Source organism: Manis pentadactyla, chromosome 2 (assembly GCF_030020395.1).
Source record: "Manis pentadactyla isolate mManPen7 chromosome 2, mManPen7.hap1, whole genome shotgun sequence".
NCBI classification, from domain to species: domain Eukaryota; kingdom Metazoa; phylum Chordata; class Mammalia; order Pholidota; family Manidae; genus Manis; species Manis pentadactyla.
The window spans coordinates 99042190-99069366 of NC_080020.1; positions in this window are offsets into that span (position 1 = coordinate 99042190).

Here is a 27177-nt window from a genome sequence, read left to right on the forward strand (position 1 = left end):
ATGGAGGCTTAACAACACGCTAATAAATAATCAATGGATCAATGACCAAATCAAAATGGAGATCCAGCAATATATGGAAACAAATGACAACAACAACACTAAGCCCCAACTTCTGTGGGACACAGCAAAAGCAGTCTTAAGAGGAAAGTATATAGCAATCCAAGCATATTTAAAAAAGGAAGAGCAATCCCAAATGAATGGTCTAATGTCACAATTATCGAAATTGGAAAAAGAAGAACAGATGAGGCCTAAGGTCAGCAGAAGGAGGGACATAATAAAGATCAGAGAAGAAATTTAAAAAATTGAGAAGAATAAAACAATAGCAAAAATCAGTGAAACCAAGAGCTGGTTCTTCGAGAAAATAAACAAAATAGATAAGCCTCTAGCCAGACTTATTAAGAAGAAAAGAGAGTCAACACAAATCAACAGTATCAGAAACGAGAAAGGAAAAATCACGACGGACCCCACGGAAATGCAAAGAATTATTGGAGACTACTATGAAAACCTATATGCTAACAAGCTGGGAAACCTAGGAGAAATGGACAACTTCCTAGAAAAATACAACCTTCCAAGATTGACCCAGGAAGAAACAGAAAATCTAAACAGACCAATTACCAGCAACGAAATTGAAGCGGTAATCAAAAAACTACCAAAGAACAAAACCCCCGGGCCAGATGGATTTACCTCGGAATTTTATCAGACATACAGGGAGGACATAATACCCATTCTCCTTAAAGTTTTCCAAAAAACAGAGGAGGAGGGGATACTCCCAAACTCATTCTATGAAGCTAAAATCACCCTAATACCAAAACCAGGCAAAGACCCCACCAAAAAAGAAAACTACAGACCAATATCCCTGATGAACGTAGATGCAAAAATACTCAACAAAATATTAGCAAACCGAATTCAAAAATACATCAAAAGGATCATACACCATGACCAAGTGGGATTCATCCCAGGGATGCAAGGATGGTACAACATTCGAAAGTCCATCAATATCATCCACCACATCAACAAAAAGAAAGACAAAAACCACATGATCATCTCCTTAGATGCTGAAAAAGCATTTGACAAAGTTCAACATCCATTCATGATAAAAACTCTCAGCAAAATGGGAATAGAGGGCAAGTAGCTCAACATAATAAAGGCTATCTATGATAAACCCACAGCCAACATTATATTGAACAGCGAGAAGCTGAAAGCATTTCCTCTGAGATCGGGAACTAGACAGGGATGCCCACTCTCTCCACTGTTATTTAACATAGTACTGGAAGTCCTAGCCACGGCAATCAGACAAAATAAAGAAATACAAGGAATCCAGATTGGTAAAGAAGAAGTTAAACTGTCACTATTTGCAGATGACATGATACTGTACATAAAAAACCCTAAAGACTCCACCCCAAAACTACTAGAACTGATATCGGAATACAGCAAAGTTGCAGGATACAAAATCAACACACAGAAATCTGTGGCTTTCCTATATACTAACAATGAACCAACAGAAAGGGAAATCAGGAAAACAACTCCATTCACAATTGCATCAAAAAAAATAAAATACCTAGGAATAAACCTAACCAAAGAAGTGACAGACTTATACTCTGAAAACTACAAGTCACTCTTAAGAGAAATTAAAGGGGACACTAACAGATGGAAATTCATCCCATGCTCGTGGCTAGGAAGAATTAATATCGTCAAAATGGCCATCCTGCCCAAAGCAATATACAGATTTGATGCAATCCCTATGAAACTACCAGCAACATTCTTCAATGAACTGGAACAAATCATTCAAAAATTCATATGGAAACACCAAAGACCCCGAATAGCCAAAGCAATCCTGAGAAAGAAGAATAAAGTAGGGGGGATCTCACTCCCCAACTTCAAGCTCTACTATAAAGCCATAGTAATCAAGACAATTTGGTACTGGCACAAGAGCAGAGCCACAGACCAATGGAACAGACTAGAGAATCCAGACATTAACCCAGACATATATGGTCAATTAATATTTGATAAAGGAGCCATGGACATACAATGGCGAAATGACAGTCTCTTCAACAGGTGGTGCTGGCAAAACTGGACAGCTACATGTAGGAGAATGAAACTGGACCATTGTCTGACCCCATATACAAAAGTAAACTCAAAATGGATCAAAGACCTGAATGTAAGCCATGAAACCATTAAACTCTTGGAAGAAAACATAGGCGAAAACCTCTTAGACATAAACATGAGTGACCTCTTCTTGAACATATCTCCCCGGGCAAGGAAAACAACAGCAAAAATGAACAAGTGGGACTATATTAAGCTGAAAAGCTTCTGTACAGCAAAAGACACCATCAATAGAACAAAAAGGAACCCTACAGTATGGGAGAATATATTTGAAAATGACACATCCGATAAAGGCTTGACGTCCAGAATATATAAGGAGCTCACACGCCTCAACAAACAAAAAACAAATAACCCAATTAAAAAATGGGCAGAGGAACTGAACAGTCAGTTCTCCAAAAAAGAAATACAGATGGCCAACAGACACATGAAAAGATGCTCCACATCGCTAATTATCAGAGAAATGCAAATTAAAACTACAATGAGGTATCACCTCACACCAGTAAGGATGGCTGCCATCCAAAAGACAAACAACAACAAATGTTGGCGAGGCTGTGGAGAAAGGGGAACCCTCCTACACTGCTGGTGGGAATGTAAGTTAGTTCAACCATTGTGGAAAGCAGTATGGAGGTACATCAAAATGCTCAAAATAGACTTACCATTTGACCCAGGAATTGCACTCCTAGGAATTTACCCTAAGAACGCAGCAATCAAGTTTGAGAAAGACAGATGCACCCCTATGTTTATTGCAGCACTATTTACAATAGCCAAGAATTGGAAGCAACCTAAATGTCCATCAATAGATGAATGGATAAAGAAGATGTGGTACATATACACAATGGAATACTACTCAGCCATAAGAAAAGGGCAAATCCAATCATTTGCAGCAACATGGATGGAGCTGGAGGGTATTATGCTCAGTGAAACAAGCCAAGCGGAGAAAGAGAAATACCAAATGATTTCACTTATCTGTGGAATATAAGAACAAAGGAAAAGCTGAAGGAACAAAACAGCAGCAGAATCACAGAACTCAAGAATGGACTAACAGGTACGAAAGGGAAAGGGACTGGGGAGGATGGGTGGGTAGGGAGGGATAAGGGGGGGAGACAAAGGGGGGTATTAAGATTAACATGCATGGGGGGGTAGGAGAAAAGGGAGGGCTATACAACAGAGAGAAGGCAAGTAGTGATTCTACAACATTTTGCTATGCTGATGGACGGTGACTGTAAAGGGGTTTATAGGGGAGACCTGGTATAGGGGAGAGCCTAGTAAACATAATATTCGTCATGTAAGTGTAGATTAGTGATACCAAAAACAAAGCAAAAAAAAAAAAAAAAAAAGGCAGTTCCTGTGTGATAACCTCCAACGAGTTCTACACAAGGGTATAAAGGGCATATAAAAGTGTAGGCAAAGGGTCTGTTTGTGTTTATACAGAGGATCAAAGCCTAATTGGGCTACCCCGAAAATGAACTAAGATACGATATGAAAAAGAACTTCCAACACCAGCACTCTCTGGAAGACTCATGCCAGAAGATGATCATCAAAAAACCCCAACAAAGATCCACGCACTGCTACAGCTGTAGATGCACTCATCCCACCAGTTCCTGGACTTGCCATGGGAATGAGGAAGGAGATATCTAAGCTGACCTGTGCATACAGTAAAACAACAAATTTGACTGGATCTATACTGTTGGAACTCAACCAAGAATTTGGAGAAGTGCAAATTGTAGCGCTCCAAAGTCTTACAACTACAGACTATTTACTGTTAAAAGAACATATGGCATGTGAACATTCCCCAGGAATGGGTTGTTTTAATTTGTCTGATTTCTCTCAGACTGTTCAAGTTCAGTTGGACAATATCCACCATATCATAGATAAGTTTTCACAAATGCCTAAGGTGCCTAACTGGTTTTCTTGGTTTCACTGGAGATGGCTGGTAATTACAGATATGCTTTGGTTATGTAACTATACTCCTATTATGTTAATGTGTGTGCGCAATTTAAATAGTAGCTTAAAACCTATACATGCTGAAGTACTCTACAAGAAGATATGTCAAAGAAATAATCAATCTTCCCATGTTTTCTTCCACCTGCTACTTCTATAGCTTTTCTTCTTCCTTCCTAATTACAACCCTTAAATAGAATTCGTGCCTCATATCAAATTTACCGAGTATCATAATTCTTCCAAGAGGTAAAGATACCTCAAGACAAATGCTGGGCATAGAAGCCACAGGGCATAAATATGCAAAGAAGTAAAAAGCTAACCTTTTCAAACAATAAGGCTTCCCTCTCACTTACCAACTTCACATTTCCCTGTATGGCCCCGGAAGATGACTGGTTAGCCAGAGACGGGTAAGATTCCTCAAGGGAGGAACAACCTAAGACAGGCACAGTCGCAGGGGGGCCATCAGGTGAGAAATTGGGGATCAACAGAGGTGAGGCTTAGAACCTCACCACCCCGTTCTGAGAGAAATCTTCTGCATATGTGGATGTTTTATTGCCCTGGTCTAGCTTGGATTAACACATAGTCTACAGGCACACACGTGATCATCTACTTTTGCTCTCTTACAACACTAAACTATGTTTTCTACCTTTATCTCGTATCTACCTACCACTTCAGCATTTTATTAAAAATAATAATAATAAAGAGAGAAATGTGGTATCCACATATAAATCAAGTATAAAAACCAAATGAGTATTCATATTTGAACTGACTGTTTATAGTTCATAATGCATGAGCAAAACCGAAAGTTTCTGTGATGACTGCCCTTGTACTATTCACTATGTAACTTATTCATTATGTAAGAACTTGTTTGTTATGCCTCAGAAGATTGGAGACTGACGAAAATTAGGCTTGGGGTGGATTAATGATTGTGCATTGAGCATTGACTCCCCTATACAGAATTTTATTGTCGTTAACAACCATTTGATCAATAAATACGAGAGATGCCCTCACAAAAAAAAAAAAGTAACCGGGATGTAATGTATAGCATAAGGAATATAGTCAAGATATTGTAACAGCTTGGTAGGGTGATAGCTAGAACCTAGAATTATGTATATAAATGTTTTACCACTGTGTTGTACACTTGAAACTAATGTAATGTAATACTGTGCGTCAACTACCCTTCAATAAAAAATAATTATTAAAAAAAAAAAAAAAACTTCTTTCACATAGTTGGCGCTCAGAATTAGGAAGACTTTAATATTTTCATTTGTGCGAGAGACTTTACAAGTTTACATCATGCTTTCTGTCCCACATGCATGAACTTTGTCAATGATACCCTTAGGTGTGTGTATGTATGTATTGTATCCAAATGCAAGAAAACTGTAAATATTACTTTATTACATTATTTTCTTTGTTTATTTTATGTAGTCCATTGACCTTCTGAACTATCTGGGGTTGTCATACCCCCCTTGTTTTAACTTGGTGGATATTTACACAGTGTGTTGAGAGGCACACACATGCTTCCCTAAAACATGATTTCCCAGCTACTGAGGACCAGCCCTGTAGAGCTATGGAATTAGTGTCAGAGCTCAGATATCAGGTGTTATTTTCTGAAAGCTCACTTTATATGAAAATAAATGTGTTTGGGAAAGGATTTAGTAATATTTTTGACCTGTGGCATGTTTCAAGCCTAGGTACCCACAGCAAACAACCACAAAGAATGAACAAAAACAAGAAATATCTCTGCACACCTCGCACTTGTTGTCTCTAGCAGTGATGGAAACAGGCAAGAAAAGATCCTTTGAACTGCATACTTGTACAGATAGTGCCCCAGTTGCTGTCTGAGGAGGTAACCAGAGCAAAGCTATGCAAGAGAGATAAGGTGGGACAGAAAGCTTCCTTCAGGGCCGAAGTGGGAGCAGTTGCCAACTGTAAAATCTCTTCCTGGCAAACTCTAATCTGGGGCTGACGAGGAATAAAAGGTTTTAATGGTTTATAGCAGAGCCCTTGGCCGTATCATTTATAAAACACAGACCGGTTAACAACATTTAGACTGAGTAAAATGGGCAACTGCATGATTTTGCTTAATGCGAGTGTTAATGTTTAATTTGTGGCTTTGAGGGCAGAGCAGAAATGAGATAAATGTTGATAATCTACTCAGGAGCTCCTTTCTGTAAGTTCAGTAGGGATCAGCTAGCATTGCCTCTCTTTTCTCAAAAGTAAGAAAGGGAATTACTAATTTGCTAAATATTTTCTGATAAATTCCCAACTTTGTTTTGGACAGCTAGCAATAATTAACTATTTGGAGAACACCTCACAAACAAGTGGATAAAATAAAACATTAGAGTGTTCCATCTCTGATTTAGGGATTATGGAATGGTCCATGGGGGTGTTGAGGGGTGGAGCCTGGTTCATATTCCTGCAGTGTAGGGTTGGGTGGGGCATTAACACAAAGATTCTGGCATTAGACCCAGCTTTAAATAATAACTGGGTGAACTTGAAGTTCTTTAGCTTTTGAGGCTACAAATTTCATATCTATAAAATGGCAGGTAGAGGGTACTTGGAAAGTATTTTTTGTAGTGAATGTTTCCTTCACTGAGGGGTTAAGAGAAGGGAATGAATTCACATGTAGCATTTAGGAAAATGCTTGGCTCACATATCTCAATAAGGGATAAATATCTTTCCTTCTTCTAGATGATGTTTTTGTATAAGTCTTATCTATCTTAATCTCTCGTTCCTTTAACTGAATCCTATACTTCATGGATTTTTTTGGTGAGAATTAATGGAAAGAATTTAATCAAACTGACTGGCTCAATACAGGGAAAAAATGACCCATGGAATCTGCCCCTGGGTATCACTGGGGTGCTCAGAGATTCTAAATACGGAATTTTGGATCACTAACTCTGTTCAATCCTTCAGTTACCACTACTTGAAAGTGGAGAAGCAATACAGAGCATGAAATGCCTCAAGATGCAGCACAAGGATATGACCAAGAAAGGGAAGATCAAACATATTGGGAAGAATAAATGAAGGCACCCAGAGTGAGTAGATCAGAAAGGAGACTGTAAAGGCTCTGGTTTAGTTACTTGGCAGAAGTAGCCTTCAGCCTAAAGACACCAAATAAACAGGACCTCACGGGCAAAGGAAATATCATTTGTTCTTTTGGCAGTTCCTATAGCTTTATTAAGAGCACAGGTTGAGCACATAGTAGGCAACAAATGAATGCTTGTTGACGACATACACTTCTGATTGCACACCCCGTGGCTATTCTCTTTTTCCCCTTAGTGATACAAAACTGGCTGTGATCAAGCAGCAAGAGGCCCAGCACCAGAAACTGAGGCGTGGTTGGTCTAAGTCAGTCATGACAGTTCTACTCTTCATTCCATTGGCTGGTCTAGAAGTGGTCATGTGACACAGTTCTGTCCAATAAGACATAAGAGGACATTTGTTGGCTATTTCTGGGAAATATTTTCCTTCTGAAAAGGCAAATAATATCAGGAGAAAGCTCTCCCCTACTTATTTTAGTATTGTGCTCATCCCCTTACCTTCCTGGTTGGGGCCTGTTCTCTAAGAAACTGGTAATTGAGGCAGCCCTCTTGTGACTGAGGGAAACTTTGCCGGTACAATGGGAATGGCAAAGCGGAAGGACCAGAGGATCTGGAGTATATCACAATATTTGAGCTATGTACCAGCTCTGGGGCCAACAGACTTCTTATTAAGTAAATAACATATGTTCTTCTGTGTTAAACCACTGTTAGGTTTTCTGTTAATTACAGGTTAACCCTGTTAATACTAATAGTGACAACACAGAGTTCTTACTGTGTGCTGGGCACTTTTCAAGTGCTTCACTTACACTGGTTCATTTAATCCTCACAACAACCCAAAAAGGTAGTTGTTATTATTATCCCTATTTTACACATGAGGAAACTGAGGCACAAATATATTAATGCATAATGTTGTAAAGATAGTAAGCTGCTGAGTTAGCATTTATATATAAGCACCTGGTTCTACCACTGTATTAAACTACCTCAGTATAACTGGATTATTTATAATAACATAAAAATTGTTAGATTGCATTACCTTATTTTTGGCCAGAGAATAAGAAAACATATGAATATTAATTTAATATATTAGAAATGTAATGGCCAAGAGCCAATACAATGGCTATTTTATATGTCTATTACAGGAATTAAACTTAATTTTTTCTGTGTTTTAAAAAATACATAGATATAAAACCAAAGTACCAGGAAACATGTAATGAAAATGTTATTCTGTGGGGGCAATGATTTGAAATGATCCAAAAATTAAAATCATAAGAACATAAATTATAAAAAAATGGAAGACTGGATTTCATTTGATAACCATCCAGTCAGAGACCCTGGGACAAGAAATTGAAGGATCTATCATTGTTCAGCAAGTGACAGTCCTAAGTGAAATAATACAGGCTTGGAAAGAGCTATTTGTCTATCTTTCTGATGGGCTTATACTGAAAACTTATTTTCATTCATTATATTTATTTGCAAGGTTGATTTTTCATGAATAAAACAAGCCAATAAAAGGTGTCCTAATGATAAACCTAATAGATGAGGATGAGGCTTTTTTCCCCCTGGCTTCTTTTTTATGCATAGTAAAGTGCAAAAAAAAACCTTCAGGAAGAGGGAAGGAAAGAATTGCAAGAGTATGTGTAGCATTTATGTACTCTTTTGCTATCTTTGCATACATGCTTAAGTAGGATTCTAAAGAAAAGAGGACAAATTAATTGGAGTATTGGTGCAGATGTTTGTGGTGGCAGGTAATAGAAAATGTAAATCAAAATGGCTTAAGCCATAAAATGAATTATCTTACATTTCAAGAACACATGACGTAGGGACAAATACAGACCCTATCTTAAAGAGTTGTGATGAAGAAAAAAAAGTTTCTGTAAAACGCTTAGAACAGGCCACATAGTTGAATTTGGTATATATTAGCTACCATTATCTCATTGGCTAGATTTGTGTCACATTCCCATGCCTATACCAATCACTGACAAAGGGAATGGCATTGTCATGATCATCTTAAATTCATCTGGATTTTTCTTCTGAGCTAGGGAAGTGTGGATAGCGTCACCTTCCCTGAGAAATTAAGATCCTGTCAACAAAGTAGGAGAATCACTACTGGATGAAAACAAATAATGCCAATACAATTGTGTTTAATGCTATTGGGGAGAAGACCTTTTAAAAAGCTTTATTGATTTAGACATATTGATAGTCTTAGATCTGTAGGAAACCAGTAAGACCAGTAAGAGGCCCTACTGACTTAAATTTCTGACCCATCTGCAAAAGGTGGGAGAAGCAGAGCACTCAGAAGGACTATGGATTCATAGTCAGAGGAGTAGCTTATGGGAAAGGGAAGATGCCGTTTCGTGTCCACAGGTTAGACTCCTTTGTTTCTCTACTTTGGAATTACCAGGACTAATTTAAAGGAGGAGGGGGTAGAAAACTTTCCATTCAAAACCCATACATTTGTAGTATCAAGGGACTGCTCCTAAATGGGCTTAAGAAGTTAGAAGGATCTCAGCTTCTTTTTCCCATACAAAGACATTCTCTAACCACAGCTGGCATTTGGCTAAACTTAGTCTCCTGCTTTATTCCAGTCCTTCATGCTGGTTCCAATGGCTATTCTTATCATCCTATTACTCAACACCCATTTTCTTTTTACAGTTACTTAGTTTAATAGCAAGAAGAGGGAAGACTCTTCTACCCCAACACTTTTGGTTACAGGAAAGAGAAATCTATGCAAGCTGCTTCAGGTAAATTGTTTGAGGGATATTACTTTAAAAGTACAAATAGGCTTCATGAAGTTCAAATGTCACCAGGGGCTTAGAAAAACTGGTCTAGGAAAGTGAAACTCAGGCTAATCTGTATCTCTGGGGGGCTCTGAGATGACTTACATGGATCTTATTGCATGTGCCCAGCATGGTACCCAGTGTTAATTCTATACTATGGAGCATGACCTCTCAGTTCAAGTACTTTCTACTGACTTAGTCCCTTACTGTCCTAATTCTAAATTTCTGATGCACAAGTTTGATTAGTTTCACTTATCTATTTCAAACCAGGTGTTTTCAGTAAATGAATTAGTGACTCAATATATTAGGATAGTCGATTGACTGTATTTGGGATGGAAAGTGAATTATTCAGAGCATGTACTAGAATGCACTAAATGGACTAAACACTGAATAAACAGCTAAGAAAACTGGGTTCTATTTCTGATTAGGTCATTGCTTAATTGTAAGGTCTTTATTTCTGCAAAAGATGAAATTGAAATAGATGTTTTCTAAGGTTCCTCTTGCCCTAAGATTTTATAAATCTTTATTTTATAATCTGTTTATGACATGTTACAATTCCTGAAGTTATCAATTATTTTACATTGAAAATGTTGTTCTTAGATGGATTCCTTATAGCAGTCAAGAACCTTAAGTTCATCAACAATATGTTTTGCACACCCTACTATGGAGTGGCTTACTTCTGGGAATGTTTTCTGTAGACAATCTGTGATGCATGAATTTTCATTTTACAGCTGACATAGAAGATGCTAGGGAAGGATGTATATCAGAGATAAATCCAGGACCTCTGGGTGAGGGTACAATTGACTGAGATACACAGGAAGAGTCTCTTAGAGTGTTTGTTGTTATATTGTTAATGAATACATAATAGATGTTCAATACTTTATTTTGCTAAATTGTTAGACTTTATTACCAATTATTACTTATATTGTCATATCTAATAAGATTCACTATAACTGATTCATCCAAACTTTGAACTTTCTGTGTATGGATGCTATTTCGAACACAGAAATAGTCCTAGGAATTTTTTGTGTTATAAAATGGGATTAAAATTGAATAACTTATTCGACCATATTCTGAATTCTCTGCTTCTGTAATGGTACAGGATTAAGAAACAGATGGACAGAATTATGAAAAGTTTAAAACAGAAATTTTTCATATGTTTAGTTTTAAGTGGAGAATTTGAAACAAGATAGGGTGTGCCATGAGGGGATGACGGGTATGGCAGCCACATTTGTAGTAGTCACAGCAGAAAGCACAGGACGTGCTTGCATACAAGGGCATGGAGACGATGGTGTTTCTTTCTCCAGTGGGAAAGCTAGATGAGGAAGTGGTGCAGAGCAGAGCAAAGTGTGGGTGCCAGATGGAGACATCGCCATGGGCACATCCCTGCATGTGCCTTCACTCCTTGTCTTTGTTAAATTCCTCTCGAAGTAGCCAGAGACTAGGTTTCAAGTGCAAATATTGGGAGCTAATCCCAGACAACACATCGCAGAGTGCAGAAAGGAGCTGACGAAGGGATGGCGGCCAGTAAAGGTCGAGTTTCCAAGTGTGTTATATTTGTGGGCATCCAAAGCTTCACCCCATTGGGGAACTCTACGAGCCAGTGTAGACCACACACTGCAGAACCAACCTACTGGAAGGGCAGCCCTCTCAGCCTTTGGTTGAGGGGATGCTACTACGGGGCCTTCAGCCCACCTGATTTCCTGTGCAGCTTTGGTGGGCTGCTGGCGGGGGCCCAGGCTCCAGCATGTGCTGCACCATCTCCCAGTTTCCTTCCTTATGTTTTTTTTTTTTTTAAGGCAGGGCAGTCTGGTGTGCAAGCGAGTCCATGGTCCCTGGGGTGGGAGGATATCAAAGTTAATGGAGACCTAGACCTTACCCCCTCAGGGCTGTGGAACCTGTAGAGAGGTGGTGTAAGAAGAACAAATAATTAAAATATACTCGCTAAATCAGAGAAATGGTTGAGGTGTTCTGAGCAGAGCTGGGGGAATGTTCGAGAGAGGAGAGCTGAATACAGGAGGATGAACTGAAGTCAGACAGGCAGAGGGAAGGGAAAGGGTTTCCACTGGGAGGGGCCAGCAGGTGCACAGGCATAGTGGAGGGAGAGCAGGGCCCAGAGTGCAAGGGAAGAGAGACGCCAGAGACAGGACAGAAAGGGAAGCTGAGAACCTCCCAGACTTTTAATCAGGAGAGGGAAGGGACCAGATCTGTGAGTTACTCAATTGGCTCTGGTGGCAGTGGGAAGGGCAGGTTGGAGGGGAGGGAGGGTGAATTAGGAGGCCATTCCCGCAATGGAGAAAGAAATAATGACAGCCTGACCTAGTGCAATTGAGCAGTTGGGGACTATAGTGATTTGCATAATTAATACTTTAAAAGGACAAGAAAAAGGAGGTGGTAGAAGAGAAGGAGGGAAATGGCAGCTTTTCTCTTGTGAACGTCCACAACCCAGTGTTTAAAGAGAACTGTCCTATCAGGTGCTTTCTCAAATTCCTTGCAGAAGAAACAATTTTTTTTTTCTCCCTTGAAATGGGCCTTAGAAGGACAGTGCCATATCCCCTGTTTAAGTTCCCTGTCAACTCACACCCTGGTTCATTTCCAGAAGCCTTCATGGGTTCAAGTGAACCAACATCAGCATTTCCTTCACAGGCCTTTGGCAGAATATTGGGTTCCTTGGTTTTTTTTGTTTCTTGGTGCATGAAGCTCTTCTCTTCATGGTATATGAAAAGAAGTCTTGGAACAACATGCCTGGGAATGTGAGGGAAATAATGTGACTTAGGCCAACCATTTGCAAGAGTGATGAATGATTTGAGGAAAATGCTTGCCAAGTTCATCCTTCTACATGGAGACTGGGTAAAATATCAGGTGCCATATAGATGTAGTCCTTTAGGGAAAAGTCAGGAAAGAGTCTCTCTCCATTACAGACGAGCCAAAAACTGATAAGTAACAAACCCCTATAATTATACAGACTGACAGACAAGGCAAGGGAGAGTTATTTTTGTCATGTGGTACATAGTACCCCAGAAACACATCTGTAACTGCTTATCATGAGAAGAATGCAAAGACATCAACCCTTGGAAGCATCTATGTGATACATTCCGGAACAGTAATGTTGTTTTTTACCCTTAATGAAATAATGAATTATTATGCAGTAAAGGAAAACTTGTCTCAGCAACCCACTGATTTGTACTTAGTGACTCTAACTTTAGTTTTGGATCTTACTACCCCCAGTTTTATTTGGGTTTGTGCTATTTTATCTACAGATGTGTACAGCATCTTGCAAATGACAGTAAATGAAACAAATATTTGACACTTGAATACCATTTTGTAATGCTTGCTTATATTTATAATATAGGGAGTATTTTAATCACTTTTATGTATCTAAACAATTATGCATTTGATGTAGAATGTTATGGTCTGTAGCACTGATGGGTCTTCAATGCCCTGCTGGCTCTGGTTCTGCTAGTCTGCTAGTGAAATTCTGTAGGCCTCCGGCACCATTTTTAAAACTGGGGTACTCAGTGTATTTGGGGGAATGGCAAGTGAAGTTGGGCAATAAACATAGCACATCTTCCTGTACTGTGCTTCTTTATTTGATCAAGATGGAAAAAAATGCAGATATATTATGGAATACATGTAAAATGTATATGTATTTCAAAGATAACATGAAATCATGAAGAAATTTTGTATCTATTGCTGGTTATTTCCTGGACCGTTAATACTACCTTGACCTCTAAACTTCTGTACCCCTCACTTCCTCCACCTGGAATTTCTTTTGCTGTACCTTTGTTACAGGTGCTTGGGAGAAAGTTACTGAAGTACTGGCCTTAGAAAAGACCTTAGAACTCTGTCAAGATAGCCTTTTATTGTCTCTGTTACTTGGTAACCATGTTCTCATAAGTAGGGACACTAACCATTCTGGGCCTTCCTTCTCTATCTGTAGAATGGAAATGTTCTTACCTATCCCACAAGGTCATGAAGATTGCAAGTAATTAGACTGCTAATATTAAACTGGACTTCACTCTCCTCTGCAGTGAAATGAACATAAAAATTCAAAATATAGATCTTTCTAAAACAATCATTTAATTTAAAAAATGTTTAATCCTGGTTTCTGGAGACTGGACCTCAGTTTTTCTGTGTGCTGTTTCATAGTTTTTACCTTGGTTTACTTCACACTAGTGTCTTAAGCTCTTTTGACACAAATGCCTTTTGCTTATTAAATACATTGGAATGTTTTTTTTCTTCCTCAAAGAAATACATTTTTCTGCTCCTCTGGTTCATTCAGTTTTCTGTTTATATGACCAATATACCTTCACACTATCACTGCTCTCCACCCTTACCTGCCCTTGCTGTTGTCATTCTCATATTACATACTTACCCCTCCCTGAAAGCATGTTGCATATTGTTTATTATCTATATCTCACAAACAGGAAACAGCTCCACAAGGATAGGAACGTGTCTTTTTTCCCCACTCCTGCTCTATCCCAACTAATGAAAACAGTACCTGGCTCTTTGTAGAACCTCAATATTTGTAGAATGAAGGAAAGAACATATAGTCCCACGGGTCTTTCATGTTCCCATGTTTGATAGTGATATGGGGAGAAGTTATTATTTCCTATAAAATACCAACATTGCAACTGTCATGAGAAATGGCTTCCGGTGGGTAACTACAGATCAGAGGAGGCTACAGGAAATGGGGACTGTGTGTGGGTGTGCAAGCACATGCACCCAGGAGAGTGGGGTGAGTATCAGAAATGTACTCAGCTTTGGCCTCTTATTATATTTCAGTAATATAGGCCCAGTGTTGCCATAGCTTCTGATTTCTTGTGAAGTCGGAAATCTACATTTAAAATGTGAAATCTTTTGATTTTTAAACATTGGCTTATCTAGTAATTTGCAGGCCAAACAAAATACATCTTTGGTTTGCTTTGTGACCTCTGAGGTATATACTTCTCAGCCCCTAAGAAGCCTGAAAGACAGGTGGGACACAAACACATATCTAAAATGCCCTAATAACTCTTACCTCCTACTTTTAGCCACTTGAGCTGCAGACTTGATGGGTTCTAGCTCCCATGAATGAGTGACTGGACACAGCAGGAATTTGTAGATTATGGCAGGAACTTGGGGCAAAGCCCTGATTAAAAATGAGTTTCATTCCTAGCCATCTTCCTGGGTTGGCCTCACCTTACCATACTGTCTCCTGCGGGTCCTCAGCTCTTCCCAATTTGTGTCAGTTTGGTTTTGTTCTTGCAAATCCATTAGTCTCAGATCACTACATGTGCATACACACCTCTTCTGAGCTCTGACCATATCCTGTTAAAGCTCCTAGTGTGGGGTTGGTATATCTCTCGCTAGCATGTAAGAGACCTGAGCATTACTAAGGGCTGTGGATTATTGATCCTTGCCTAGTATGGAGCCTTGCCCGGGTGTCCTGCAGAAGAAATTTTAGGTGAATGTGAGCTCTATTAGCACAGGCAGCTAGTCTGTTTAGGTCCTAGAATAGTCTAATGCGGGAACAGTGTTTTACAGTTGTATACAGCTGGCACTCAGTAAATGTCTGTTCACTGAATGACTGCTTTCCTCACATCTTCTATGCGTTCTGTTAACTGAGCAGCCTTTCCTGGCGCTGAATGGCCACCCTCCACTGCCTCTTCCATACAGCCCCAGGACCTCCATGGTGATGTGGAGAAGGCCAATTAACAGTGGTAATTGAGAACGATGCCCTTGAAATTCTACTACTAGAAGTTCAGCTTGAGGTACAATTTTCTATTAGGATATGATTTTTAATATTGGTATTTATTAGATAGCATATAATTGTATGCAATGCTCATCTTTCATGAGCCAAAGTAAAAGAAAGTCTTCACTGCTGAAAGCAGGTCTTAACTTCATAGAATCCATTCCTATCACAGGAAAGCACAGATGATGGTGACCAGCAGCTTCAAAACTTTGCTGGTTCAGTGCCTCCATCAGGGAAGCCAAACTCTTCACTCCTGAGGTACCCTCTGCCCTACCCAGTCACACACAGCACCCACAGGGAACAGAACAGTTTTGCCCCTGAGGTGGTTGACCCAGTAGGTTGCTTGACCTGCAGGCCCTTTCCCCTGCCCGCTACAAGATTTCCTCCTTCCCCGCCTATCCCACTACAACTCCCCACACAAATCCACTTAGCAGTGACTTGTAATATCAATCAAATTGGGGGAAGGGGAGTTTTAATGAAAAGAAAATCAGTTTTGCACAGGTGCAGTGACCTGCCTCAGTGAAGAAAGGCTGCCTGGATGCCCACAGTAGAACCCAGTTTTGCACAATAGCCCTCGGCTGCCATGGGAGGCTCCAGGTAACGTGATCTGTTTTCACCCAGCCTAGGGATAGCGTGCTGCCGCCAATCACTGGGAAGGGTACTATCTCCCTTTTATTGTAATTACAAAAGCTAACTGCCAAACCCGAAACCTGGCTGGGAAACTGCTTACCTACACAAAGAACACAGAGACCCTATCGTTTCAGAGTTCAGTTCTTTCCGAGCTTCTGTATAAAGGAGTTTTTGTCTGCCTTGCATGGAGGACCTGTAAATCCAGGTTAGCTGATGATTTGGACTCTTTCAATGGAGGAGGCTCTCTTTGGAGGTTTGCATATAGGTATTTTATGATCTAGCTCACAGTTATGTAAAACCGCAGCCCTGAAACGTCTTAGCATGGAGGGAGTAAGAGAGAGAGGGAGACAGAGAAAGATAGAGGCAGAGAGATAAGGGAGAGGGAGGGAGAGTTTCCTAGTCTGTTAGTCTGTGATGTCTCCTGTTTTTTGAGATGCCAGCAGCTTTCCTTGAAGGGGGTGTTCCGGCGTGTTCATTCTCCTGCTGTAGGCTTGCACCACCCTCGCGCCCAAGGTTTGAATACTATAATCACAATGCGGAGGGTTTGGGGAGGTATTTATTTTTATCCCAACTGCCAGCATCATTGCAGTGCCTGCGATCCAAATGGACACTCCACATACACGCATGTGGCCTTGCAGCTGGCCAGCTGCTTTCTCTGTGACAGCAAAACCGTGTGAGTGAAATCTGTTCTCGCAGTAGCGGACTTACATATTGAAACGTGTTCCAAAGATGTGATTTGTTGTTCAGTGGGAGAGAAGAAGGCAGAGAGAGAGAATAATAGAGCGGTTGCAGGCACAGCTACGGCGCTAACCCGACGCGGGCTTTCCGTCTCCCCTTGCTAACAGAAGCTTGCTTTCTCGGTACAGCGACAGCGACATGCTAGCTCAAAGATCGGGTTTCCGCGAGATAGGTGCGGCCGTGACCGGGCTGGCTGACTGACTGGTCTTGGGCAGAGTACTGTGTGGGACTTCCAGGAAGGCTCCTTGAAAAGGGGGGAGGACACATTTGCCCTGAGTCCTTGCTGTCTCCCTGCTGGCCTGAAAGCTGATACAAGGCTAGAGCTCCAATTCGGCATCCTTGAAGGTGACCTTGAAGACAGACGTTTGTTAAGACATGGAGCAGGCAGATGGAAGGCACTTTGGGCCCTGAGAAGTTGTTGCCGAGTAATCACCTGTCCCCTCTGGATTTTTTTTTATTAGAGAAAATACCTTTGTGTCTTTGGGTCACTAGTTTGAGGTTCTCTGTCACAAGCAGCCCAGTGAAATTTCTAACTGATACATCAGCCTGAGGTTTGACACTAACTGAGGCCTGGTTCAGTGGGTGAGCACACACAGAGGACAGAGAACAGTGCCTGGTGCTGAGAAGTGTGCGTAAAGGTTAGCTGTTCCTGCCCCTTTGGGGAATTATTAGATTCACCAATCATCTCTGAGTTTACACTTCAATGTAGGAATACTTTTTAATATGACTTCTTGTTATAATTATAAGGCTTCTATAAAAGTGTCAACTAAGCTTGGCTGCCCTATTTGACATGTTCGAGCCATGAAATTTGAGTGTGCCTTATTTGTTTCTTCATTTATTCAGTACTTATTATGTGTGAGGGTCACAGTTTTAGATAATGGTAAGGGTCCTGGGGGGTTGGATACATGAAGACAAATGAGAGGAAGTCTCTGGCTTCAAACTTACAGGGCAGGAAAAGAGAATTAATAAATAATAACAGCAAATGTATACTGAGTACTGACTATCAGGCACAGTATTTTATATCTATTATCTCATTTAATATTGTTAACAGCTCTTGAAGTATATGGTGTTGACCTTAAAAAATGAAAACAGTCAGCTATTTTACCAGCAAAATGAGTTTATTCTGGAATAGCACAGAATAGGCAAGTCCAGAGAACAGAGGCTTGTTTTTTTAGAGGAAAGGAAGAAGCTGGGAGGGGCTGTTATGGCTTCTCATAGGCTGAGTGTGACAGTGGCTGGGCTCTTGAGAGGCAAGGAGAAATTCTTCCTTCCTCCTGCCGTGGTGTGTAAAGTAAACTTCCCTTTGGAGAAGGCAAGGTATGCTTCTTACTGTGGGTGATAGTGTGTGAGACTCTCTCGTCAGCACTTCTCAACTGCATTTTTAACGAGGTCCCCTTTGTTTTCTCAAGGGGTTCTATTGTTTTTCCCATTATACAGGCAAGAATATAGATGTACAAAGAGATTGAGTAACTTGTGCAAAGTAATAGTGAGTGGTGACACTGGGATTTGCAAAAGCTATTTGTGTGATCTTAAACTCTGTGCAGTAACCATAATAATTCAAAAATTTGTTGAGCTCATTCTATGAGCAAGGTTCTAAATGTTTGCATATTTCTTGTCTATCTATATCTATCATATGCCTATTGTGCATGCAGGTTTTTTGTATAATTGAATCCAAAGACAACCAACTTAAACCTAATGTCCGAATTGACATTAAGGGTTTATAGATTTGGGCTTCCCTGAGGATTTCTGGTTCTTTTCTAATTGTATTAAATTCAGAGACCAATACTTGTCGGCATGATCCACACTTTCAACTTTCCATTTTTTAACATTTTTGTTTAAAATAACATAGGCAAAATGCAATAAGACAGGGCGAATTTCAAATCTTTTTTCTTTAAGCAAAGTCCAACGTGTAAAAACAGGTATCAGGGGAGTTCCTCTGATTGAACCAAGAGGGGCTGAGGAGGTACCTTCTGGGGGCTCCACCTGGGACCCCTTGGAGCATCATGTTTCAAAAATCACTTCAATAAAATATTCAGATAATTGCAGAAAGAAATGCTGAAGTCCTAATAAAATGGTTATGCTGCCAGTTGCTGACTGAAAGACAACAGCATGGCACAAGAACTGGAAGTGTTCATTTCTCAGACTCAGTCATTCAATGAGTCGTCACTGAGTGCCCCAGGTACTGTGGCCGTGTGAAAACTCAGTAACGGTATATGAGTCATCAGTCAGGGGGTCAGTGTCTGGCAGGTATTGCTAGTGGGCTTCTGTGGGAGCCAGCCTCCAAGGTGCCCCCAGTGATCAACATCCTGATAGGCATGCCTTCATGTACTCCCCCGCTCCAGGGTACCAGGGTGGTGGTCTGTGGATGAACGAGACCCAGTGCCAGAGATGGACGCCGCTTCTGAGATTAGGTTATACAAGCCTGTGACATCCATTTGGGCATATTCTTGTTTGTTCTCACTCTCTCATCATTCACTTGGAGAGAAGGAAGGCCTGTGTGAGCAGCCTGGTGGAGAGGCCCATGCAGTAAGAAACTGGAATTTCTAGCTGGCAGGTAGCAAGGAATTGAGGCCTGTCAACAACATGTGAGTGTGCTTGAAGTGGATCCTGAAACCTCAGGTGGCTGCAGTCTTGGCCACCAGCTTACTGTCACTTCTGGAGAGAATTTAGTGACCAGAGGAGGCAGCAGGCAAGGTGTGGATGTTAGTTGTCTATAGGCAGACATCTCTGCGAACAAGATCCCAAAGGAACCCAGCAAGAGCACTTTGTCCCAATCTTACCAGCCACATGTACCCTGTCCTTTGGAAGGGAGGAGCAAATGGGAGGCAGTGGGTGCTGATGGGTGGGACTCCTGCCTGTGGGCTGAGATAGGAACTAGGGAGAGGGAGAAGCTAGTTGTCACCCGTTTAACTCTGAGGTTAGGTTGGTGTTTGTAGCCCTGGTCTGTGAATCAAGGAATCTGGGTCTTAGTTCTGACTCTACTGACTTTGACATCCAGAAAAGACCCATCCTCTCTGGGCCTCCATTTTCCCATCTGAAAAGGAGGAATTCAACTAGCTGTACTCTAAGCTTCCATTTTACTTATTCAAATCCATGGTTTAGTGGAAAAATGATGAAAAATACGAACTTTCTCCTTGGAATTTTTTCATTGGCTATTTTGAAATTCAGAGCTAGAGGAAACCCTAGAGATTATCTAGTTCAGTTTCCCCATTCCACAGACTGAGATCCAGAGAAGTTTAGAGTTCAAGGTCTTTATCACAGCCAAGGTTTCCTGATGTCTATATGACAAAGGATGAGCTCCTCAAGCTTATTATTGATACTTCTCACTTTGAGGAATGTGGTCATATATTCAGGGCTGTGGAGAACTGTGGTCTGGGGCTTGGTAGGTGGGAAGGAAGGGAGAGAGAAAGATCGGAAAATTAACAAGCATCTCACTAGAAGTGTACTGTTTTTATAACTGTTTTTTTTTTATTAAGGTATCATCGACACACACTCTTATGAAGATTTCACATGAAAAGCATTGTGGTTACTACATTCACCCATATTACCAAGTCCCCCCCAATACCCCATTGAAGTCACTGTCTATCAGTGTAGCAAGATGCCACAGAGTCACTACTTGTCTTCTCTGTGCTGTACTATCTTCCCTGTGACCCCCGCCACATACACCATATGTGTCAATCATAATATCCCTCAATCCCCTTCTCCCTCCCTCCCCACCCACCCTGCACCACCCCTTCCCTTTGGTAACCGCTAGTCCCCTCTTGGAGTCTGTGAGTCTGCTGCTGTTTTGTTCCTTCAGTTTTAGTAGTGTGTTGTTTTATGAATTGTGTCCTCTCTGATATTTTCCCAGCTCCAGGAAAGCCTTTATTGTTTGTGTGTCTATCTCTGCTTTCTCACTTTGTTCCTGCCCCTCTGAACCTCTAACCTGTGCTCTTTGAGCTAGTATTTATATATTATTTTATTTTATAACTTTTGAAATGTCTTCCAACCTGGTCCTTCTTAAACAGATAACCATTAAAAAAAATTATGTTTAGTGGTTATATGTTTGCTTAATTTACTTAATTTAATTATTTTAATGGTATTGATTTCTATCTATAGTGGTGATAAACTTGTCTTTCATAATACATTTCTTTTTAGTTTTTAAGAGTTGAGTTGATTTACATAGAGATATTGCCTAGTGGATAGCATAGGTACTGTACAGAAATGGCAGGTGCTAGGGTGTGCCTAACATTGACACAGGCTCTCAGTAAATGTCTTTGGAATTGAATTGTGGGGAAAAAGCAAAAGCTTATGGCTCTTTTCTGGTGAGGACAGGAGGAAAGGAGATGAAGATCAGCATAGGGAGGTAAGGGGGATTACAGGAGACGGGGAGCGGTCCTAAGGCTAGGGGAGATTGGAGTGAGGTCTCAGAGCCGGGTGTGGGAGAGTCAGAGCAGAGCTGTGTGAAAGGGAAGGGCACAAGCCTACTTTCATCGTGAGTCCAGAGCAGCAGCACTGCAAGAGGGGTTTTATCCACCTCACTTAATGTGAGTGAGGCTGACACAGGGAACGAGAGCTTTAGGCCCGGAAGGGTGCACAGGAGGAAAGGGGCCCTAAAACTGGACAGAGGGCATGAAAAACAAATGTGGGAGGTGATCTGGACTTACCGCAAGGGGATCTTACTCTGGGCAAGGGCAGATGGATGGCAGGTGAGGAACAGCTTTGCTACACAGCGGCAGTGATTTATGAAGAATGTGCTGTTTGTTTATCCACAATGAGCTCCTCATAAAGGACATTTTTCCAGAAGATTTGTAAACTGAAGTAAGACTATTGACCAGTAAGTAAGTTGTCAACTTCCAACCCTGTGTTGTATATAGCACTGTGGGGCAAAAGGAGAGATTGCTTAGTTTTGTCTCTAGAGTTTAAATTTTACCTGTTAAAGTTTTTTAGCTGCTCTTTCTCAAATGTGAAGCAGCCTGGGGACTTGGCGGTGGACGATGGGGGTGGTAGTCCGGCACAGGCAGAATGAAGATCTCAGAATGCCTCTCTTATTTGTACTGTGGTAAAGTCAGATTAAGTTCATACTTATGAGCGAGTGCCATAATAAAAGCAAAAAACAAAAACCAACATTAATGAAACTTCAAGCCTTTGTATGGTATGGAAGATACAATCAGCCCTTCGTGATATCTTTTATGTGCTAATTCTGGATAGCAATGAACGCATTTCTCTACCACCACTTGTGGGGAATGCAGTTGACTTCAGCCAGGAGCACCGAAGAACAAAGGTGGGACTCATTCTACAGAATCAGAATATCTTGGTCCTTGGTACCAACTAAAACACAACGCAAAACAAAACAAAGCATCTTTTTCTACTTGCATTTTATGCCCATACATTTAAAATAACAACACATATTTTTAACTCCTTCTCTGGGGAGCCTGAGTGGTGGGGAAATCACCAGAAACTATTTCCACAGTTTTACTTTCCCCTGCCTCCATCCCAGGAACCAGACTGCTACTTGGACAAGAATACATGGAACTTGAGTTTCAAAACCTTGCTTCCCAATCTGCTTTCAAATTTGTAGCCATTGAAGACTGAGAAGATGGTGAAATGTAGCAAACTGAACTGGACATTCACCAACAGTTGTTTGGAGCATTCTCTTGCTTTCTGGAGCAATAACTATTCACAGCCAGGATTTTAAGAACCATCCTTTTTGTTCTTCTCAGTAACTGGGACTGCCCAGGATCTGAAGCTCTCTTATCCGCCTGCAAATTCTTTGATCCACCCATCTTAAACAGAACAGGGAAAAAGTTGTTTTTTTGTTTGTTTTAAGCATTGTTCCACCCTAAATGGAAAATTTTTAGTTGTATGTTAGACTAGACAAATTAAAAACATCTAAAAAGAATACCTTAAAATGTGTCATTTATAATTTAATGTGGAAATAAATGAAAAGTGAATTCCATCTTGGGTTTAAAAAAAGTTTAACAAAAATCTTCATGTTGAAGAAACTCCTTTCTGGCAATCTGATGTTCTTGTCATCAAGACTTTAAAAAATGATATCAGTACAGTTATTTTGGTATTATGGTGTTTTTTGGAGCAAGGAGGAGGATTAGAATGTGATCTGTAGTACATGTAGAAGAGATCATGAAAATTATATTAATTTCCAACTCTTGTAATCATAAGAGAAATCAAAATGTACCTCCTAAAGAATTCATTATCATATCCAACCAATTTCCTTGGAATGGGGTAAACTAGCAAGGGAATCTGAACTTGAAATCGATTCTTTGGCATTTCCCCAACATGTAACTACCTAGTGTTATATACTTAATAGAGGAGTTATTAGAATTTTTGGAGCTAAGTTATACTGAACATATGGTCAAACTTTAGTTAACAAATACATAAGAATGAAGGAATTGAAACTGTATACATACTAGGATTTCCTAATCTGAATTGAAACAAGGTAGAAAAAAAAATTCTGGTTGCTAGGTGGGGACTCGCATTGTCTTACTTTGAAATGGAGACATGGACCTTTGATACAATCTTCTTTTATCACTTGGGTAAATTAAAGGATCTCCTACATGGATCATTCTGTGATTGGCCTGAAATCCAAGTTCAAGTTGCTGTACTGCTTGGAGATAATTTTTCTGGTCCAAAGTAAAGGTTAGAAGGAAAAAGCATTTCAGGTTGTAATGTTAGGTGCATTAATAAGATAATGCTTGTTTTTTAAAATGTAGTTATTTTATTTTTGCACCATAACTTGTGTCACTGTTTCCAATGGAAAGGAACTATGATTAGATTGTTAAATGGATTTTAGTGTCAATCCCCAATAGGATCTTGGCTTTGCAACATTTTAGCTTTGTGTCCATAGGCAAGTTAACTTCTTTGAAATGTAGTTTCTCATCTGTAAAATGGGTATGATAATACCTTCTCATGAATTTTTTAGATAATTGCATGAGAAAATATGTAAATCACTTGCTTAACAAAAGTCATTTCCAATTTTCCTTTTCCATCACTCACAGTGTTTTAAATCTCTAACATTAGCAATTCTCATACTTGACCATTCAAAGTACTTTCTCAGGACTCCTGGGGTGTTTCTTCTCGCCTGATCCTTCATCATGGATGTCCTTTTTATTTAGCCCCATTCTTCCATCAATGCTGTATTCAATCTCAATACTATTTAAACCTCCTGTCTTGGTTTTTTCCATTCCACCTGACTTTCTTCTTCTTTTCTTCCTTGTGACCCAATAACTTCTTTGATCCTTGGTGCTTTCTCATTCTCTAAGAACAATTCAGGTATGTATAGTACTTGTAAAAAAATATTGAGGCATTACAAATACTTTTCACAGAAAAAAATTCACTGATGATGTTCCCTTTCAGTCCTGTCATATATTTACATTTAAAAAATGAATTTGAAAATAGCCATGAAGGAGGTGTTCATGGAAAAGTGCAGTGCAGTGGACGAAGTACAGGAAGAGGGAAGCCAGCTCCTGCTCTGCTCTGGTGAACCTCGGTGGGTCCCTTTACTTACTTCTCAAGATCTCAGTTTCTTCATCTCAAAAATGAAGCAGTTAGAGAGATCTTTCCTGAACTCCCTTACAGCTCTGGAAATAGTCTAAGAGTTGGCATCTTTATAAAATGGGAATGTTCTTCTGATACTGGCTAACCTGAGAGTGCCGCTGACCACAGTATCATCATTCGGTTTTTCTCCAGTCCCTCTGCACAAGTGCAGAAAATAAGCAGAAGATAGCACCCTGCAAGCATGGATAGGGGCACCTGCTGCAAGATGGATGATTACATCTTGGCCTATGTCTACCACTTGGGCCTGTGAACCTTTAGCCACACTGATGCCCTTGGACAGCTCCGTGTGGCTTCTCTGCTTGGTTCCCCTTTTGGTAGATCCATAACTTATCTATAACTGAGTTTGTGAAATGGCCAGACAGGGCTAAAGGGTCAAGCTTTGGCCCTAGAAGAGAACAGATTGATTGGTCTGTGCTGGGAGCAGATTCCAAACATCTTTCTGCTGCAGTGAGAAACAGCAGCAGAGTTTCCTGGGAGGGCTGGTCTGGCCGGATGGGTACATCAGATTCACGAGAAGCAGGGAAGGGGAGACCAGAAACAAGCATGTTTAGAAAGTCGTCCCAATTTTATTCACTTCTTGATTTGATTCGTTTGCAGAGTCTGGTCAAATGCTTTCCCTCCCCACAATGAGAGTGAACTGAAGAGCCAGCAGGACAGAGGTTTCTGTGTTAAGACATTGATGTCAAGTCTTACTGTATTTTGGGTGCTTAAGGATGGGAACTTTCCAGGAAAGATGGTGGGTGTTATTGACATGAAAATATGTATGAGAATTCCTAAATGAGGGCCTTATGGGGTGGAACTGGAGGCTAATAGGACCATGGCCTGTTGTGGGTGGGCAGGGTGTGGACAAAGGATAAGGAAGAGAGACTGCTTTTGGGCTCTGAGGATGCTGGCCCTGCCGAAGGGCCTAGAATGAAGGCTGCAGGGGGAGACTGCATAAAACAGGGGGAGTTCAAGAGAAACTAAAGTGATGGGGGTAGTAGAGGACAGGAGGAAGGCCACTGGCCAGGGCAAGAATGAGGACCTAGAACTGGAAGTAGAAAATACTAGGAATTATTTTTAAAAAAAGAAAAAAGAAAAAATTCCAGAAGGTGAGGGCCACACTGGGAAGGGCCTGAAGAGTGGAAGGGAAGTGGCCTCTCAGAGTCCCAGGGAGTCCTCTGGGCCTTGAGCTTGTGCCAAGCCAGTGAGTATAGCAGTCAGATTGCTCCCTCAGCCTCCAGGCCTCTAGCCTTTGAAGCTAAGGCCACAGCTGCTCAGTGTGTCCAAAACTCTGGAACCAAGCTTGTTTTTACAAAGAAACTAGAACAAATGGTCTATTCCACTGCCATCATGGCAGCCTGGCTTCCCAGCTCTGCTGCAGGGCCTGCTCCGACTTGCCATAGGCCTTTTGTCTTGTTCCCTTTTGACTGACCTGTCTTGGATCCTAGGGGTGGCCTTTCTGTCTTGTAGTACATGGCTAACATTTGCTGGAATGCCAGCTGTTGTACTGGTGTTCACACTCACAATCCTGTTAGTGACCCTGTGAGAAGGGGAGCATTATTCCCATTTGGCAGATGAGAAAACTGAGGCTTAGAGTGTTTTGGTTCTTTTGCTCACCCCACATCATGGATCAGAGGCAGGGTTGAATCTAGGCAGTTTGCCACCAGAGCCCAGTCGCACGCCCTCACTGGCATGGTTCCCGCCACCAGTTATACTGGGGCAGGCCTCCTGCACGTCCTGTGTTCAGTCCTGTTGTTGAATCCCATCAGCATGTCTAGTCTACCTCCTTCGCCTTTTGTTGATGATGCCCAGCTCAGTGCCTGCCTGCTTTCTGGTTCTTGGCCATTTCACATTTGCTGGTCTGCGGGTGGCCCCTGAGACGTCCTGTAGAGCTGTGAGTACACTCGGTCTCTGCCACTTGGCTCATCTGCAGTGAAGCTGAGTTGTGTAGGCGTAGTCCCTGCAGAGAGGCTGGGAGCAGAGTGCAGCCAGATAAGGTGAGGACTCAGGCTGTGATGTTGGCTGGAGCGAGCAATCAGGCCCTCAGTCTGCCCTGGCAGAAATGGCTGTGCAAGCTTGATTTCTGCATGAGCTAAGGGAGGGAAGACTTCTTCTCCTTCTGTGGTGAAGTGGGGTCACTTGTTAGAATCCTTGGCATGGCCTACAGGATTCTGCAGCCTTTCAGCCTGAGCATGGCCTGCCTTTGGACTGTGGTGCCTGACACTGCACTCTGACTCCTGCGGCAGTTAGGGCAGAGGTTCTAATGTTGCTGCCCATCACAGCCACCTGCAGAGCTCCTGAGAACTGCTGAATGTATACTCCAGCCTCAGAGGTTCAGTTTCAGATGGTCTGGGTGACATCCCTGCATCCATAGTTTTGCAGAAAGTGCTCTAAGTGATTGTAGTGCAGAGGCAGAGTTGCCAATCATTGCTGTGCTGGATGGTTCTTGGGCTGAGGGTACCAACAGTGAACAGGAGCAAAGCAGGGTGGCCTGAGAAAGAAAATATTTAATGTTGCTCTGCACTGTGGACCCTGGATACTGTGGGATGTAAATCTGATCAAAGAAGGAGGACCACGTAGGTTACTTAAATTGTCCAAAGCTGCAAGAGTATGCACACTATATAATTGGAAGGTGCTGTGGTCCAGGGGCTTCTAGAGGACACTGGAGCTA